The following is a 19064-nucleotide window of genomic DNA, read 5'->3' as shown; positions in this document are numbered from 1 at the left end:
CCTTTAGTGACCAGCTGAGTCATGCTCCCTGTCTCGTCTGCTGTGATGACTTTAAGCATCAGTACAAATATTGCCACATTATTGGTTCACTTCTTTAGAACTCAGTAGACTATTAATCGGTCTTCAGATATATTCAAGTCCAGCTCACCAGTTTTTAGTTAGACAATATTTAAATAATGTTCCCTAATAACTCAGTGAGACATGTGTTACTGAGACATATGAATCAGATAGATCCCAAGTACTGAAACATCAATTGTCCCTTTGCCTCCACAGATGCTGCCTGACCCGCTGAGTTCCTCCAGCATTTTGGCTTATTGCTCCAGGTTACAGCATCTGCAGTCTCCATTTGACGGTACGTTTCTGCTTTTTAGCTGCAAAGAATTTGGATCTTAGAACAGGCCTCAGCACCTGTGAGTGAGTGAGGGCTTGAGCATGCTCTTCAGGAGATAATGCACTCTTTAAGATATTGGTTGGGAGTAGGAACGGGATCGGGTGATGCCTCTCTCTGTCAACACCACATTTGAAGAGACGTCATTTCAAAGTTACCAGGACCTATTGAACCATTCCCAGCAGCAGCTGGACTCTGCTGGAGTGAGCTGGGTTAAGTGGAGGCAAAACACAGTTTCAATATAGTCACAGACACTTTCCTGGTAAATTCATCCTTCAGTTCCCTGCCTTTTGATGTTGATGTTTGGGGAAATCACCAGCAGTTATATAATTGGTAAACCATTGTTGAATAACTCAGAGATTAATCACGACTGATTAGACTAAGGTTTGTAATCATACATTAACAAAGTGTTCAGAGGAAAATCTGGTTGTGTACTTGAAATTTATATTGGACATTTTTCTCCACAGATGATTTACTTCATTGATTCCATCCCTGCGTTACTTGCTACTGAACATCTTTGTCCATTTGAGATACACCACTGTCAAAGATCTAGAAGCTATTTGCTTATTTGTGCTATGCTTTGATTATTTTTCCAAGCTAAGTACTGTTGAAATGTTAGGGGCTCATAGCTTGATTCCTACATCCTCTGAACTCCCAATCCCACCCCTTCAACCCCTGAGCACATCTAATGTTTGATACTCCTTTAGATGACACTAGTTAGGCCACCATCAGGGTACTGTGTACAATACAGGAAGGGTCACACCACAGGAAGGGTGTAATGGCACCAGAGAAGTTGCAGAGGAGATTTACACGGAAATAATAATTGAGGGAAGAAAGAGCTCAGGCTGGAACGAAGGAGATTGAGGGGAGATTTTTTGAGGTCTAAAATCAGGAAAGACGGGCAGAATGAACAGGAAAGAACCATTCCCTTCGCAGGAGGATCAGTAATCAGGAGCGTAGGTTTAATTTGATAAGTAGAAAGATTAGAGTGGAGATCCATCCAAAGAACAGAGGGTGCCTGGATCCCACTGCATGTCTGGGTAGTGGAGCTAAAGACCCTCATTGTATTTAAATGTATCTTAAGCAATTGAAGAGCTGTGACCTCAAGGGCCACAGGGAAAGAGCTGGGATGCTGGAAATCTAAGTAATTCAAAATCTAAAATGTGTAGAAGCAGGAGTGTCACGGTGGACAATTGCTGTCTCATTGGGACCTGGGTTCAATCCTGACCTCGGGTGCTGCCTGTGTGGAGTTTGCAAGTTCTCCCTGTGACTGTGTGGGTTTCTTCCGGGTGCTCCGGTCTATTCCCACAGCCCAAGACCATGTAGGTTGGCAGGTTAATTGGCTGCTGCAAATTGTCCCTAGTGTGCAGGTAAGTGGTAGAGTGTGGGGGGAGTTGATGATAATTTGGGAAGAATAAAATGGGATGAGTGTTGATGGGTGGTTGATGGTCGGCACAGACTCAGTGACCCAAGTTTCCATGTTCCATCACTCTGTGGATATCCAAAATAAATACAGAAAATGCTGGATACACTTTCTGATTCAGCACCTTCTGTGAAAGAGGAATGGAGTTAACATTTCAGATCAAAGATCCTTCATCAGAACGGTTAACCCTGTTTTACTTTCCATGCATTTTCTGTTTTAATATTCAAACTAATTCTATTTATGGGTGGGGATAGGCAAGATAGTCTGAATAGATGCCTCTGGAATAAATTTTAATGATTCTTTTGCAACTTAGATAAGAGTATTAGAGATGAAGTCAGCCTTCGGGACCTGAAGTCATAACTGCTAGCAGAGAGTTGAATGATCTAATGCTTGAATTGTTACACAGCTCAGGAAATCAAATAGCAAGCTTGCATTTAATAGGGTGAACTCACGGTAAATAATCCTGTATGAACACTTCCTCATGCAGTTCTATATAAGGTAACATGATTGCATGAAAATAAACAAGGATAATTGATACAGCAGTGATTACCATGGTGTAATCAATTCCGAAGGATGGTGAACAAATCTCAAGTGGTTCACAACCCATCATCAGAATCCTGAGAAAAGATGCAACAACTAATCTCTGAGGTATTACAATATATACTGTTAATTGGATGAGCTGAGTTTATTCAATGTTAGATCCATATACAGCATTCACAGCAGCAATTATTGCAGTTACTGATCGCCATTACTGTGTGTCACAGATGCACATCAAAGTTCAGATTTATTCTTGTGGCTGCATTGGAGAGAGTGCAAAGAAGATTCACCAGGATGTTGCCTGGATTGGAGGACTTTACTAATGGGGAGGGATTGAAGAGGCTGGGTTTGTTTTCCCTGGAGCGAAGGAGTCTGAGGGGTGACCTGATCGAGGTATGTTCGGTTATAAGAGGCATAGATAGGGTAGACAAGTGAGAATCTTTCAGGGCTATCAAAAAGAGGGCAGAGGTTTAAGGTGAGAGGAAAGAGTTTTAAAGATGGACTTGACAGGATTTTTATTCAGTGGTTGACACTACCTCCCAACCTGACCACATGCCTGGTTACAATAGACCATAAGATATTGGAACAGAATTAGGCCATTTGGCCCACTGAGTCTGCTCCACCATTCAGTCATGGCTGATTTTATTTTTCAACCCCATTCTCCTGCCTTCTCCCCATAACCCCTAACCCCCTTACCAATCAAGAACCTACCAATCTCTGCCTTAAATACACACAATGGCTTGGCCTCCACCACCCTCTGTAACAATGAATTCCACAGATTCACCACCCTCTGGCTGAAGAAATCCCAATTCATCTCAGTTCTAAAGGGACGTCCCTTTATTTTGAGGCTGTGCCCTCGATCCTAGACCCTCCTAATAATAGAAACATCCTCTCCATGTCCACTCTATCCAGGCCTTTCAGTATCCAGTAGGTTTCAATGAGATCCTCCCTCATCCTTCTGAACTCCGTCGAGTTTAGGCCCAGAGCCATCAACACTTCTCACACGTTAAGCCTTTCATTCCCGGGATCATTCTCGTGAACAAGAGGACCAGGTGGGACTTTTCAAAGGCAAAAATGTACAATTCTTTACCTCTTGTGCAACTGAATTCTGATGTGGTGAGAGAATGGCCAAGACAGTCATGTTCATTTAGGATCCATGAGAATTTCTGGGCAGTGATGTTTAGAATTTACCTCTGGGCAATGTAATATGTCCTTCATAGTGGCAGAAACATCCCTATTGGTCAAGGACTGGAGCATCTGGAGGAAACCCAGGCAGTCGCATGGAGAACATGCAAACTCCACCTTCAACATCAGAGGTCAGGAGGTGCCTCACAGCTCCAGCGATCCAGGTTCACTCCTGACCATTGATGTTGAAGATGGAGTTTGCACATTCTACCTGTGACAGCCTGGGTTTTTCTGGATACTCCCGTTACCTCTCATGTCCCAAAGACTTGCATGCTTACAGGTTAATTGACCACTGTAAGTTGCCCCTTGTGTGTAAGAGAATGTAAGAATCTGGGGGTAGTTGATGAGAATGTGCAGAGAATAAAATGGGAATAGTGTAGGATATGTGTAAATGGGTTCTTGATGATCAGTGCAGACTCAGTGGGCTGAATGGCCTGTTTCCATGCTATATGACTCTATAAATGAGCAAACATTCTCTTGAGAGATGCTCTTTGTTCTGCCCACACTCTGACCCTATTTCACAGTTTCCTCAGTTGTGCCGCATCAACAGGTTCATGGATTTATACAACAAACTAACGATAAAGATTAGAGAAAATGAACTCAACAGTTCAATTGCCTCAGGTTGCCATGGCATTTTTGCAACTAGATCAGAAATATTATCCTATTCCAATGTTGGATGAGTATTTGCAAGCTGAACAACTTCCTGTTGGGTTGATTTTCCAATTTTTTAGATTCACCATTAAACAGAAGCAGCAAATACACATCTGACTCAAGAACAGCTTCTATCCCACTGTTGTCAGACTCCTGAATGGACCTCCTGTCTGCTAAAAATGAATTCTCGATCTCTCTTCAATTACCTCGTTGTGGCCCTTGCACATTACTTGCCTGCACTGCACTTTCTCTGCAAGCTGCACACACCACATTCTGTGTTGTTTTCTTTTCACTCACCACAATGTACTTATGCATGGCATAATCTCCCAGAAGGCACACAAACTCACTCTATCTTGGTACACACGACAATAATAAACCAATATCTTTAATCCAATAAATTAGAACACTGATGTTCTGTGATTCAAGCACACATTAAGGTCAACACCTTCAAATAGAGTCAATGAAATAGGTCATTTAGGCCCTTGGGTTTGCTTCAATGTTCAATTACAGAATGGCTGATTTGTACCTTCACTCTATTTATTATCTTAGTTCCAGAAGCTTTAATAAATAATTATTGGTTAACAAAACCACAGCCTTGACAATGCCCTGGAGAGAGCTTGAGGTTTCTAATGCTCTTTGGGTATTATTGGACATATTATCTCATTGTGTGACTGAGATCAAATTAAAATCCACCTCAGTATTTCACTGGATGCTATGTACTGGTTGTCAAGAAAGGCATTACAATGAAGAGGAGGGACGCCTTTTGGTTGCCTGGCTGACATTTCACCCACTTAGGCTGAACAAAGACAGCAAATGCATGGAAATACCCCATTGGTTCAAATCACACACCATCCTGTTTTGGATAAGTATCACCGCTTACTGTTGTTGGGTCTGAATCCTGGAACACCCTCTTCAACAGAACAAAGGGCCTGCCTTCATGCAGTGATTCAGGACAGTGTGCCAAGGATAATAAATGCTTAAGATACTCTCATCCTCAAAATAAATTAGTTAAAATGCTCTTTCGTCACAAAATTCAAATCTGTATTGTTTGATTTTTGTTTGGATCATCCAGTTGGCATCTGATACACACCTCATTATTTTAGAGGCTTGTCACACTGGATGTGCCACCGATGAAAAAAATGAGCAGATGCACAGTGAATGTCCAACGAGAGCAGGGGCAGGGCCATGATGGCAATTGGAGTCCAATGCTGATTGGTCACCAGCACTGCTGTCTTGGAACCGAGACACCAACAATGCTAACTGTTAAACATTTGCAGCAGCATATGCATTCAGCAGCACGACTCTGCAACCATAGAACCATAGAACAATACGGCACAATACAGGCCCTTTGGCCCAACATGTTGTGCCGCCCTTCAAACCACACCTATGACTATCTATCCCCTTCCTCCCACATATCCCTCTAACTTAAATTCCTCCATATGCTTATCTAACAATCTCTTGAACTTGTCCAATGTATCAGCCTCCACCACCACCTCAGGCAGCGCATTCCATGTACCAACCACTCTCTGGGTGAAAAACCTCCCTCTGATATCACCCTTGAACTTCCCACCCAATACCTTAAAGCCATGTTCTCTTGTTTTGAGCATTGGCACCCTGGGAAAGAGGCGCTGGCTGTCCACTCTATCTATTCCTCTCAATATCTTGTATACCTCTATCATGTCTCCCCTCATCCTCCTTCTCTCCAATGAGAACAGCCCTAGCTCCTTTAATCTCTCCCCATAATCCATTCTCTCCAATCCAGGCAGCATCCTGGTAAATCTCCTCTGCACCCTTTCCAACGCCTCCACATCCTTCCTATAATGAGGTGACCAGAACTGGACACAGTACTCCAAGTGTGGCCTAACCAGAGTTTTGTAAAGCTGCATCATCACTTCGCAGCTCTTAAACTCGATCCCCCGACTTATGAAAGCTAACATCCCATAAGCTTTCTTAACCACCCTATCCACCTGCGAGGCAACTTTCAGTGATCTGTGGATATGAACCCCCAGATCCCTCTGCTCCTCTACACTGTCCAGAATCCTGCCATTTACCTTGTACTCCGCCTTGGAGTTTGTCCTTCCAAAGTGTACCACTTCACACTTCTCTGGATTGAACTCCATCTGCCACTTGTCAGCCCAGCTCTGCATCCTATCAATATCCCTCTGCAAGCTTCGACAGCCCTCCACACTATCCACAACACCACCGATCTTTGTGTCATCTGCAAACTTGCTAACCCACCCTTCCACCCCCCATCTAAGTCGTTAATAAATATCACAAAAAGCAGAGGTCCCAGAACCGATCCCTGCGGGACACCACTAATCACAGCCCTCCAATCTGAATGCACTCCCTCCACCACACCCTCTGCTTTCTACAGGCTAGCCAATTTTGAATCCACACGGCCAAGCTTCCCCGGATCTCTTGGCCTCTGACCTTCTGAAGAAGCCTACCATGTGGAACCTTGTCAAACGCCTTACTAAAATTCATGTAGACCACATCCACTGCACTACCCTCATCAATCTTCCTGGTCACCTCCTCAAAGAACCCTATCAGGCTTGTGAGGCAAGATCTTCCCTTCACAAAACCATGCTGGCTGTCCCTAATCAGTCCATGTTTCTCCAAGTGCTCACAGATCCTATCTCTTAGAATTCTTCCCAACAGCTTACCCACCACAGATGTAAGGCTCACCGGTCTGTAATTCCCTGGACTATCCCTACTACATTTTTTGAATAAGGGGACAACATTCGCCACTCTCCAATCCTCGTTGACAATGAGGACTCAAAGATCCTAACCAACGGTTCAGCAATCTCCTCCCTCGCGTCACGAAGCAGCCTGGGGAATATTCCGTCAGGCCCCGGGGACTTATCTGTCCTAATATTTTCGAACAACTCCATCACATCCTCTCTCTGAATATCTACATACTCCAGAACATTACCCTCATCTACACTGTTCTCAGCATCATCAAGACCCCTCTCCTTGGTGAATACTGAAGAGAAGTATTCATTGAGAACCTCACCCACTTCCACAGCTTCCAGGCACATCCTCCCACCTTCGTCTTTAATCGGACCTACCTTTACCCTAGCCATCCTTCTGCTCTTTACCTATGAGAAAAAAGCCTTGGGATTCTCCTTAACCCCGCTTGCCAAAGCCTTTTCATGTCCCCTTCTCGCTCTCCTCAGCCCTTTCTTAAGTTCCTTCCTTGCTACTCTATATTCCTCACGAGCCCTGTCAGATCCTTGCTGCTTACACCTTATGTATGCTACCCTCTTCTTCCTAACTAGTTGTTCCACCTCTCTCGTCACCCATGGTTCCTTCACCCTGCCATTCCTTCTCTGCCTCACCAGGACAAATTTATCCCTAACATCCTGCAAAAGATCCCTGAACATCGACCACATCTCCATAGTACATTTCCCTTCAAAAATGTCACCCCAGTTTACCCTCCCAAGTTCTCGCCTTATAGCCTCATAATTCGCCTTCCCCCAATTAAATATTTTCCTGTCCTCTTTGCTCCTATCCCTGTCCATGACAATTCTAAAGGTTATGGAGCAATGGTCACTGCCCCCCAAATGCTCACCCACCGATAGATCTGTCACCTGACCCGGTTCATTACCTAAAACTAGATCTAATATGGCATTCCCTCTAGCCGGCCTGTCAACATACTGCGTCAGGAATCCATCCTGGACACACTTAACAAACTGCGCTCCATCTAAACCCTTGGCACTAAGTAGGTGCCAATCAATATTTGGATAGTTGGTCTCCCATTATAATAACCCTGTTATTTTCGCATCTCTCCAAAAACTGCCTCCCAATCTGCTCCTCAGTATCCCTACAGCTACCGGGGGGGCCTATAGAATACTCCCAGAAGGGTAACTGCCCCTTTCTTATTCCTAACGTCCACCCATATTGACTCTGGAGAGGATCCTCCTACATTATCTACCCTTTCTGCAGCTGTAATAGTGTCCCGGACCAGTATTGCCACCCTTCCTCCTCTTCTCCCCCTCTCCCTATCCCTTATAAAACACTGAAAACCAGGAATATTTAATATCCATTCCTGCCCCGATGTCAGCCATGTCTCTGTAATAGCCACAATATCATAGTCCCATGTACTTATCCAAGCTCTTAGTTCATCTCCCTTATTCCTGATGCTTCTCGCATTCAAGTACATGCACTTCAGCCCATCCGCCTTACTACTTTTGTAGCCTGTACTCTGCCTCTCCATCCTCAAAGCCTGTCTACCTGTCAGATCTGACTTTTCCCCATCCCCTTCTTCCTCTGACCTACTCCTTTGGTTCCCTTCCCCCTCGCAATCTAGTTTAAACCCTCCTGAACAGTGCTACATAAAGAATTCAACAAGACTAGTTGCTGAATAATTTCCATTGGCTGTTTCTATGCTTTTTTTAATTGCTTATGTCTACAGGGAGTGATACAGCAGGAACTGAAGGCATTCTCATACCTTCTAGGCTTCTGGTATAAACCTGCTGCTCCTATTATTGAGCAATGAATTGTACTAAGAACATTTCAACAACAACAAAACCCCGCATTTATATTACAGCTGACTCAAGGACAGCTTCTATCCCACTGTTACCAGACTCTTGAACGGACCTCTCATACGCTCAAGATGAATTCTTGATCTCCCAGCCTACCTTGTTATGGCCCTTGCACATGATCTGCCCAACTGCACTGCACTTTCTCTGTAGCTACAACACTATATTCTGCATTCTGTTTTCTTTTCACTACCTCAGTGTACTTATGTATGGCATGATCTGCCTGGATGGCACACAAACAAAGTTTTTCACCGTATCTCGGTGCATGTGACAATAATAAACCAATTTTAATAATCTTATTCTTAAGTAATAATCCAGTAAATGATCCCAAATACAAGATTTGACATTGAGCCATGTATTAAGACAAATATGGTCAATAAAGTAGGTTTTAAGAGAAAAGGGAGAAAGAAATGTGGAGAATTTTAGAATTCCAGTACCTAAGGTATGACTACCAATGGTGGACATGGGGAGGGATGGAGAAAGTAATGCCAAATTCACATGGCAGAATTCACATGTGCGCAGGCGCGGTAGTGTAGTGGTTAGCGTAACGTTATTACAGCGCTAGCAACCCGGGTTCAATTCCAGCCGCTGTCTGTAAGGAGTTTGTACGTTCTCCCCGTGTCTGCGTGGCTTTCCTCCAGGTGCTCCGGTTTCCTCCTACATTTCAAAGATGTACGGATTAGGAAGTTGTGGGCATGTTATGTTGGCACCAGAAGCGTGGTGACACTTGCGGGCTGCCCCCAGAACACCCTACGCAAAAGATGTATTTCACTGTGTGTTTCGATGTACACGTGACTAACAAAGAAATTTTATCTTATCTTATCAATGAAGTCCTAGTCTCGAGATTGAACCCATTAAGTGTAACTCATGCATTAATGCTACTTAGCACAGCTTTTAACATGATGGGGCCCATTTCCTGTGAAAGTTCTGCCCTTTGGAAAGTTGGAAGGAGAACTCCTGGACAAGAATCCCCCCAGCACGGCTGCCATTTTCACACAAAGGTAACAAAGTCATTAACGTGCTCAACATACATCTGGAGTCTCATATGTAGCTAACCAAAGCAAGAATGTGTGACTGATAAACTCCATTTTTAACTCTCAGTAAAACAACTTTGCAGCAAGATTGCAGCACCAACACATGAACTAAAGGGTTCCTGTGACGTCAACACTTTGGACACAGATTCCGCCGCAATTTTCCACAAATCTCACTGATAAAGATCACAGCACCTCTGCATCATGCACCTCAGAGCACGATGTTGTGATTACTAGCCCCTTGATACCTCACAGTGGTTTGGGGCCCACTCTGGGCACGAGGGGCATTGGATCAGCCTCTCACTTCCAGAACTGTGGCAGAGTATCATGCCCTCACTCCTTGCACCTTATTGCACTGCATTTTCTCTGTAGCTGTGACACTTTACTCTGTACTGTTATTGTTTATACCTGTACTACCTCAATGCACTCTGAACTAACTCAATGTAACTGCACGGTGTAATGAATTGACCTGTACAATCGGTATGCAAGACAAGTTTTTCACTGTACCTCGGTACAAGTGACAATAATAAACCAATACCAATACTTCCATGGCAGCCTTTGTTGCTGTACAGTGACTGTTGTGTGGAGTGTACGTGAAGGATCTGACTCACTTCCCAGCATTCAATTCAGGAATGACACAGCATCTGCAAGTTCACTACAGAGCCGATTAATTAATGAATAATCATTTACTTCTGGGACTTTCACCAGTTCCCTGACTTTTAGCAGGTTATATAATATGGGCATTCATAAGATTCATAGAGTCATATAGCATGGAAACAGGCCCTTTGGCCCAATGCATCCATGCCGACTGTGTTACCCAGCGAGCGAGTCCCATCTGCCTGCGTTTGTCCCATAGCTCTGTAAACCTCTCCTACCCACGTACTTATACAGATGGCTTTTAAATGACTGCCTCAACCACTATTTCTGGCAGCTCATTCCAAATATGCACCACCCTTTGCGCTAAGAGACTGCCCCTCATGTCCCTTTTAAATCTCTTGCCTCTGATCTTAAACCTTTGCACCCTCTCCCTGGGAAAATGACCATGTGCTTTCACCCTGTCTCTGCCCCTCATGATCTTATACACCTCTATCAGTCACCCCTCAATCTCCTACGTTCCAGGAAATCAAGTCCTAGTCTACGCAACCTCTCCTTGGAACTCAGGCCCCCAAGTCCAGGCAACAGACTGGTAAATCTTTTTTGCACTCTTTCTAGTTTAATAACATCTTTCCTATAATAGGGTGACCAAAACTGTGCACAACGTATACTCAGCGCACAATTAGCACATTGTTATTGAAGTTATTCAGCATAAAATGCCAAATAACTTGAGGGCAACAGTAGTCTCCAATAACTGTAGAAAATCTAAACAGCATACCCATTGGATACATTAAATACAACCTTCTGCCAACATGGTGTCCTCTCCATTCACATCAGAGTAGCACCATGCAACAGACTGGTTCACGAACTCTCAGGCTCCCTGTCATTTCTGAGGCTTGAAAGACTCCGTGTTCCGTGCACGTATTAAATGGGAAGCCCCTGCCTGAGTATTTGAAGGGGCTGCTCCTCAAGTTCTGGTTGCACTTCAGCCCCACGCTCCTAATTTTCGGGGCACCTGGTGCGGAGGGGTCCGCGTCGGTTGGGGATCCTCCTCGTCAGTCCGCACCTGGGCCTGGCCAAGATGGCAATTCATAGGTCCAGGCAGCAAGCGGTCCTGAGCCGACTGCCTGCATCTCTTCCAAGGATATGCCAATGCCCGAGTATCCCTGGAGAGGGTGCACACGGTGTGCACTGGCTCTTTGGAGGTCTTCTGGGACTGCTGGGTGCTACAGGGATGGATCCATCTTGGACAAGGAAGGCAATGTTTTAATTTGATACACATTGTGCAATTACTGAGTCAAGAATGATGTAAATATTGTAAATATATTAATAAACTTTTTCTTTACTTAAAAAAAAAGCAAATCCTCAAAAAAACACTTACTTGTGAGAACTTGCCCAGCACAATAATTTGTACAAACAAAATCTCTGCCGCTTAAATGTAATGAAAATGTATTTTGCATTATGTGAAATGACTGTTTTCATTGAAAGGTGAATTTTGTATTGAAGGAGCTTTTAAGTCTATATCAGAACCTATTATAAATAAATGGTGCTTTTCTGTGACTGAAATTTTCTTTTATTTAGATAATGCAGTTAAATCTTATTATGGAGGATATATCTGCTGAGTAAGCTGCTCCAGACTAATGGAGTGCACAGAAGCTGTTTAAAAATAATTTTAGCTCCAGCTAGCAATCTTGCCTCTGAGTTGGGAGGTTTTAAGTTCAAACAGGAGTCTTTTCAGGAATGAAAGAATCTTTTCCCCTGATTAGGTGAATAAAATGAGAGAAGGTAGGTTTAGGGTAAGGGGTAAGAGATTAAATGGGAATCTGAGGGGGACTTTTTGACCCAGAGAGTCTTTATACGAACAAAAGAACATTTTCCCCTTATTAAAGGTGAATAAAATGAGAGAACATAGATTTAAGGTAAGGGGTAAGAGATTTAGAAGGGATCTGAGGGGGACCTTTTTCACCCAGAGAGTGGTTTGAACCTAGTGAGTACCTGGAGCACACTGCCAGAGAGAGTGATGGAAGCAGAGTTGCTGACAGTATTTAAGATGTGTCTAGATAAGCACTTGAATCGCCCAGGCATAGAAGGGCACGGGCCAAGCGCAGGAAGGTGGGATTAATACGCATGGGTGCCCACTGGTCAGCATGAATATGGTGGGACAAATGGCCTGTTTCCATGTTGTATGACAGTGGCTCTGAACCCCATACCCCTGAACCTGAAAACAAGATCTAGGTTAGCACTGTACTTGACAGTGGCTGCCCTAACAGAAGTGATGTATTTTTGATGAGACACTGGCCTGGATTTTATGTTCATAAGGATAGTGAAATGAGGCAATACTTCAGTGTGAAAGTGACAGTAACCCCTGGATTATCACACATCAGCTGATTTCAATGATTAAATGTTGATCCTTAGCCTTACCCTCATAAAGTGAATGGAAGTCTCCAGGGCTGACAAACCTGTCATAGAGTCATACAGCATGGAAACAGGCCCTTCGGCCCAACTGGTCCATGCCAACTAAGATGCCCTCCAAGCCAATCCCATTTGCCTCATGTCGCCCATATCCCTCTAAATCTTTGCTATCCATGTACCTAGGTCCAAATGTCTTTTAAATGCTGTTAATATTAACATCTATCATTCAAGATCCCCACCATCTGGGCCATGCCATCTTCTCACAGCTACTCTCGGGCAGAAGGTACAGAAGCCTGAAGTCCCACACCACCAGGTTCAAGAACAGCTACTTCCCTTCAACCATTCGGTTCTTGAACCAGCCGGCAAAACCCTAATCACCACAGTTTAGCAACATGATGATGACTTCGATCACTTTGCAATAAAATGGACTTTTTTGTTTCTAATTGTGTTCTTCCTTGTAAAAATTGTGCATAACTTATGCTTAATTTATGTTTCTCTTGTGAATGCTGCTTATATGATGCTCTGTGCCTGTGATGCTGCTGCAAGTAAGTTTTTCATTGCACCTGTGTGTACATGTACTTGTGCATATGACAATAAACTTGACTTGATACTTGACTTGACTTGTACCTGCCTTAACCACTTCCTCTAGGAGCTCATTCCATACACTGGCCACCCTCTGGATGAAAAAACTGTCCCTCAGATTTCTATCAAATCTTTCCCCTCTCACCTTAAACCTATGCCCTCTAGTTCTTGATTCCCTGACCCTGGGAAAAAGCCTGCATGCATTCACCCAATCTGTGCCCCTCATGATTTTATATGCTTCAATAAAATCATTTCTCAGTTCCCTACACTTCAACGAATAAAGTCCTAGCCTGCCCAACCTCTCCCTATAACTCAGTCCCTCGAGTCCTGGCAACATCCTTGTAAATCTCCTCTGTACTCTGACAAGGATGTTGCCAGGGAGCAACGTGTCTTGCTCTGATGCACCTGGAAAACATTCCTTAAGTCTAGGCTTAGGCGTCAAGTGTCGTTCTAAATTAAAGGGCACATTGACTGCCCTTTCGGATGAATTGCAAAATGAGGATATTTTCACACAATGAGAATATAATCAGGAATTCAGTGCGTGAAAGGGGATGGAAACAGCTTCCTGAATTTAGATTTATGAATTGGGGCAAGGCTGATTTCAAAAACATTAGGAGGATCTGGTAATTGGTAATTGGTTTATTATTGTCAAATGTACTGAGATACAGTGAAAACTTTGTTTGGATGGCATCCATACAGATCATTCTAAACATAAGTTCATCGAGGTAATACAAAGGGAAAAATAATACCAGAATGCAGAATATAGTGTTACAGTTACAGAGGAAGTGCAACGCAGGTAGACAAATAAAGTGCAAGGGCCATGACGAGGTAGATTGAGAGATCAAGAGTTCATTTTTATTGTACAAGAGGTCCGTTGAAGAGATATAAGCTGTTCTTGAACCTGGTGGTAAATGTTCTCAGGCTTTTGTATCTTCTGCCCAATGGAAGAGGGGAGAAGAGAGAATGATCGGGGAGGGAGGGGTCTTTAACTATGTTGGCTGCTTTCCCGAGGCAGCGGAAAGTGTAGGCAGAGTCGCTGGAGGGGAGGCTGGTTTGCGTGATGGACTGGGCTGTGTCCACAAATCTCTGCAATTTCTTGTGACCTTGGGCAGAACAGTTGGCACACCAAGCTGTAATGCATCCGGACAGGATGCTTTCGACCCATTGCAATTTGTCTACCACCGAAACAGGTCTACGACAGATGCCATCTCCCTGGCCGTATCCTCATCTCTGGAGCATCTGGACAGTAAAGCCATCTGCATTAGACTATTGCTTATTGACTACAGTTCCACCTTCAATACTATAATTCCAAGCAAACTAATCACCAAACTCTGAGACCTGGGACCCTTTGCAACTGGATCCTTGACTTCCTGACCAACAGACCAACAGACAGCAACACCTCCACCACAACTATTCTCAATACTGGAGCCCCACAAGGCTGCGTCCTCAGCCCTCTACTCTACTCCCTATGCACTCATGACTGTGAGGCCAGATTCTGCTCTAACTCCATTTACAAGTTTGCAGATGACACCACCATAGTGGGCCATATTTCAAATAACAATGAGTCAGAGTACAGGGAGGAGATAGAGAGCTCAGTGACATGGCGTCATGACAACAATCTTTCCCTCAATGTCAGGAAAACAAAAGAGTTGGTCATTGACTTTGGGAAGGGGAGCAGTGTACGTGATTCTGTCTACATCAACGGGGCTGAGATCGTTGAGTGTTTCAAGTTCCGAGGAGTCAAAATCACCAACAGCCTGTCTAGGTCCAACCGTGTAGACGCCATGGTCTCTACTTTCTAAGGAGGATAAAGAAATTTGGCATGTCCCCTCGACCCTTACCAACTTTTATCAATGCACCATAGAAAGCATCCTATCCGGATGCATCCCAGCTTGGTATGGCAACTGCTCTGCCTGTGACTGCCAGAAACTGCAGAGAGTTGTGGGCACAGCTCAGCACATCATGGAAACCAGCCTCTACTCCGGGGACTCTTGTCAACACCTCTCGCTGCCTCAGTAAAGCAGCCAGCATAATCAAAGACCCCACCCACCCTGGACATTCTCTCTTCTCCCTTCTCCCATTGGGCAGAAGATACCAAAGCCTGAAAGCACGTACCACCAGGATCAAGGACAACTTCTATCCCACTGTTATAAGACTACTGAACAGTCCCCTAGTACAGTGAGTGGACACTTGACCTCACAATCTACCTCGTTATGACCTTGCACCTTATTGTCTACCTGCACTGCACTTTCTCTGTAACTGTAACACTTTATTCTGCATTCTGTTATTGCTCTTCCCTTGTACTACCCCGATGCACTGTGTAAGAATTGATCTGTACGATCGGTATGCAAGACAAGTTTTTCACTGTACCTCGGTACATGTGACAATAATAAACCAATTCCAATTCCAATTTCTATGACTAGGAGCAGTTCCTTGTGGATAAAGCTTTAGCCAACAAGTGGGAGTATTCTGAAAGTGAAATTGAGAAGAGTTCAGGGCCATAAGGGTGAAAGGCAAGAACAGCAAGTTCAGGAAACCCTGGATGTCAAGGGATATCGAGGGTTTGATTAAGAAAGAAATGGAAACACGTGGAAGGCATAGAATACTGAAAATGGAGGATGTCCTTTAAGCAGTGTGGAGAGTGTAGAAGATCGCTTACGAAAGAAATTAAGAGAGCAAAGGTGAGCCGTGAAAGATCACTGGCAAATAAGATTCAGGCAAGTCCCAAGGCATTTTATCAACATGTTAAGCACAAGAGGGTGGCCAGGGAAAGACTGCGGCCTGTTCGAGATATGAGAGTCACAGGAAGTAGGTGAGGTCTTAAATGAATAGTTCTCTTCCATATCCACAAAGGAGAAATACATTGTAGCTGGAGATTTCACAGACAGAGAGAGTTCATGATACAGGCTGATCCCGGGTCAAGAATTTGGACAACTCCTACAAAAGAACAAGCTCCCATAATATGATAATGTGAATTCAAAAGTCTGACATGCATACATATGTTTGTTCCTACAAATGGTAGAACCAGTTCCTTGACTCTCTCCGCTTTTAGTAATTATTCTTTGTTATCAGTTTTATGTGCTTTTGATGCTACTCTGAACAAGCATCAGAGGCTGAGGGGAGACCTGAGAGAGGTTCATAAAATTATGAGAGGCATAGATAGGGTAGAAGGTCAGAACTTTTTTTGCAAGGTTGACATGTCAAATACTAGAGGACATGCACTTAAGGTGAGAGGGGGGAAGATTTAAAGGACTTGCACAAAGCAAGTTTTTTTACATGGAGAACAGGCTGTCAGGAGTAGTGGTGGAAGCAGATACAAGAGTGGTGGTTAAGAGGCTTTTACATAAACACATAAATATGGAGGGATATAGATCAGGTAGAGGCAAAAGATGTTTCGTTTAATTTGGCATTGTGTTTGGTGCAGACGTCGTGGTCCTTAGGGCCTGTTCCTGTGCTGTACTGTTCTGTTCTATGTTCCATGTTCTAATATTGTGGAGGTATGGTTGCCATATTGAGTGAATCTTGTGTATTTTCTGACTTTGGGATAAAGTCGACTTATGGATGTCTGCCAAAACAGAACCTGTACATTACCTGGAGGCTGCCCGTATTCTACAGTGGTGGCTTTGTTCAATGAAGAGAGGTGAAGCAGACTGAGCCCATATTCTCCATGGTTTAGAGGAATGAGAAGTGATCTTAGTGAACCAGACAAAAGTCTAACCGGGCTTGACAGGGTAGATGCTGGGCAATATTTCTCTTTGGCAGTTAACTAAGTTAAGGGAGCCATTCCTGGCTGGGTGCTGTATTGTGGAGGTCGTGGCTGTCACATGACAGCACTGCTCCTGTCTGTTGAAAGGTACATCATTGTCAATCAAGGTTTGGCTCCACCCCCACCCATTAGGGCACACCTAAGTATTGGACATTTGAGCATCTTTGTCCTTGGCCTTGAGCCATTGGTCTGTTTGAACTACCTGAACTGGACACCCCAGCCCTCCAGCACTATAAAGAATGCCACACGTGCATGGTTCTGTCTCTTTGACTGCTCGGAGGAATCGTGGACCAACACTGCAGAGACCGCTGGTAAGGTGTGCACTTCCATAGGGGGTAATGGCATCCCAGTTAGTATTCCTAGTTGGCGTATAGCCCTGCCTGCACTGAATCAAGGGGCGGCAGGTATCATATTGACTGTTCCTTGAATGCATATACTTTGTTAGTTGTGTGTGTGTATTTTACCCTTGTTGCAATTTCCCCGCGCTTGCCATAAACCGTGTGCGTGTGTGTTATCCGTATTATCATTTTCCCTGGTTTGTCTTTGAGAATAAAGCCCTTCATCGCCAGACTTTGTTTAGAGTCCTTTACTTTCGAGACCTTGGACTTGTTTCCTTTTCACTCATAACAGGTGTCAAAGATTTTTTTTGCATTTTCATGGGTGGGGCTTATTTGAAAACATCTCCCCTACTCCACTCAGCCCACCAAACAATGGCATTAACAACCAGATGCCCTTGCCATGATGAAGTAGCTTGGGCTTGGAGCCAACACCATTCAGCAATGTCCTTCTCCTTCGTGAAGATGCAAGAGAAGGATTCATTATAGACCTCATCCACTTTTCAGGAGATCCATGTAGGGCAATCTTTTCCCACGGGTGAGCAGCCGGCAAGGCCAGTTCACTGTCAACGACAAATCCTGGGCCAATTAGTCCGTCGAGCTATTGGACAAGGTTTCCTAATAATCCAGTCTGAATCTGGCTTTTCAGCAGGATTGCTTGACTACTTATCCACCCACTGACATACTATTCAAGGCTTCAGATCTAGTTTTAGTGATCAAAAATATTTCAATTGACTTGCAGCATATCAAAACAATGTTCTCTAATGCATTCACAATTTAATGAGAATAAATTTTGGTCTATTAAATATCTAACTTACTGACTAAATGGAAGGCACTGGAAAAGATACATCATTAATGCACTACTCTGAAAAGGATGCCAGAAACTAATGGGCAATTATTTTGATCTCCTCTTTTCATGTACAGGGACAACGGATAAATTACTGGACAGACATCTTGGATAATCGATGCTGAGTTGGATGTTGAATCCCCACACTATAAAAGGGAATTTAAACTGGTAATTAGATAAAACCCTGGAGTGTAAACTAATATCAATAATGGTAACTGCAAGGGAGACTAATGTGCAGTCCTTCCCTGATCTCATCTGTATGTGACTCCAAGACCACCGATGACCCTCAGCTGCTCTTTGAACTGGTCCAGCAAAGCACTCAGTTCAGGAGGCAATTAGTGGGAAGCAACAAATTCCAGCTATGTCCACTTCCTGGGAACAAATAAATAAAGATAACAAGTGATTTACTGTTGCTACATTCTACATCTTAAACTCAACAATGACAACTGCTGAGACCTCTAATTCCCTAAAAATTCTATTAAGCAATAAATTATTAAATCCTTGCAATTTAATGCTGTGCAGTTGCAAGAGCTGTCAACTGAATAAGTGATGATTATTTTGTGATGAATAAAAACCTTCTGACAGGTACTTACTTTTCTAAAGAAAGTCTTGCAGTGATTTACAAAGGAACAAGCTTTAAACAGAAATAAATGTATCCCTTAGTTATTTTACCTCCACAGAATGGTTAAGCATACATCATGGAAGTGCGAGACAGGGTTCGAAGACCATCAGATGGTAGAACTCCATCCTTCTCAATCAGATACAAATGTTT

General features: G+C 43.7%; 1 protein-coding gene across 3 annotated transcripts in view; it reads right to left on the bottom strand.

The window, feature by feature from the left end:
• The window catches only part of ccser1 (coiled-coil serine-rich protein 1), a 1189492-nt gene that overhangs the window by 75658 nt on the left and 1094770 nt on the right, over nucleotides 1-19064 (bottom strand). The gene's annotated exons all lie outside the window — the stretch shown is intronic.

The sequence above is a fragment of the Pristis pectinata genome, chromosome 2 (genome assembly GCF_009764475.1).
Source record: "Pristis pectinata isolate sPriPec2 chromosome 2, sPriPec2.1.pri, whole genome shotgun sequence".
Classification (NCBI taxonomy): domain Eukaryota; kingdom Metazoa; phylum Chordata; class Chondrichthyes; order Rhinopristiformes; family Pristidae; genus Pristis; species Pristis pectinata.
This window is presented reverse-complemented; position numbering and strand designations above follow the sequence as displayed.